At 44.7% G+C, this 803-nt stretch overlaps 1 long non-coding RNA gene across 1 annotated transcript in view; it reads left to right on the top strand.

The window, feature by feature from the left end:
- Window positions 1–6: 6 nt before the first annotated feature.
- The window catches only part of LOC147817808 (uncharacterized), a 251,195-nt gene continuing 250,398 nt past the window's right edge, over window positions 7–803 (top strand). The window contains exon 1 of the long non-coding RNA XR_015438663.1: window positions 7–329. This is a non-coding gene — a long non-coding RNA (uncharacterized LOC147817808). The remainder of the gene's footprint in view (window positions 330–803) is intronic.

The following is an 803-nucleotide window of genomic DNA, read 5'->3' as shown; positions in this document are numbered from 1 at the left end:
GTGTTATTATAATGTTACTGTAACTGAGTCACAGCTGTAACTGTAAAGTCTGCACCGACATTAAACGTGTCCGCCATGTTGTGTTGATCTTGGCGGTAGAAGCGCGGGAATAAGAGTAGAAGCAGAGTTAGTCGATGGTCAGTAGTTGAACACAGAGTCGTTATTTCTGTGTAGCTCCACTTGCTGATGACTGGAGGCAGCTTTTCCCGCCTCAATCAGCCTGTGGAGGAGGCGGAGATGAGCCGCTGCTCTCCCGCTGTCTGAGCCACTAATCGCGGTCTGAGCTCGTCCGGACAGCCGCTGGAGAACAGCTGTGACTTTCTCTGTGGGTGAGTGGTCTGTCATTAGATTTACACTACAGGACTGATGTGGACTCACTGAGGGGCTCACAGGGGTTTTAAGGCTCTATATGATGTTCAGAAAGACAGTTAACACCGCATCACATGAGTCACAGGCTCCTGGTTCTCCAACCGGAAGTAGTGTGGTTTGTTTATACCTATTAGTCTGATCAATACTGACTATTACTCCCTATCACTGATCAATACTGACTATTACTCCCTATCTGTGATCAATACTGACTAGTGCTCCCTATCACTGATCAATACTGAACATGTCATGTTGTTGTCAGAGCTTTACTGAGACTTTATTTATTTCACATTGATGGATCAATGTTCAGGATCAGATGCTTCAAAGTAACTGAGTACATTTACTCAAGTTCAGTTTGAGGTACTTGTACTTTACTTGAGTATTTCCTTGTTCTGCTACTTTATACTTGTACTGCAGCTCATGTACCTGACAGGTGT

The sequence above is a fragment of the Seriola lalandi genome, unplaced genomic scaffold, assembly GCF_002814215.2.
Source record: "Seriola lalandi dorsalis isolate HSWRI2012SDOR001 ecotype SW California unplaced genomic scaffold, Sedor1 jcf7180002054887, whole genome shotgun sequence".
Classification (NCBI taxonomy): domain Eukaryota; kingdom Metazoa; phylum Chordata; class Actinopteri; order Carangiformes; family Carangidae; genus Seriola; species Seriola lalandi.
This window is presented reverse-complemented; position numbering and strand designations above follow the sequence as displayed.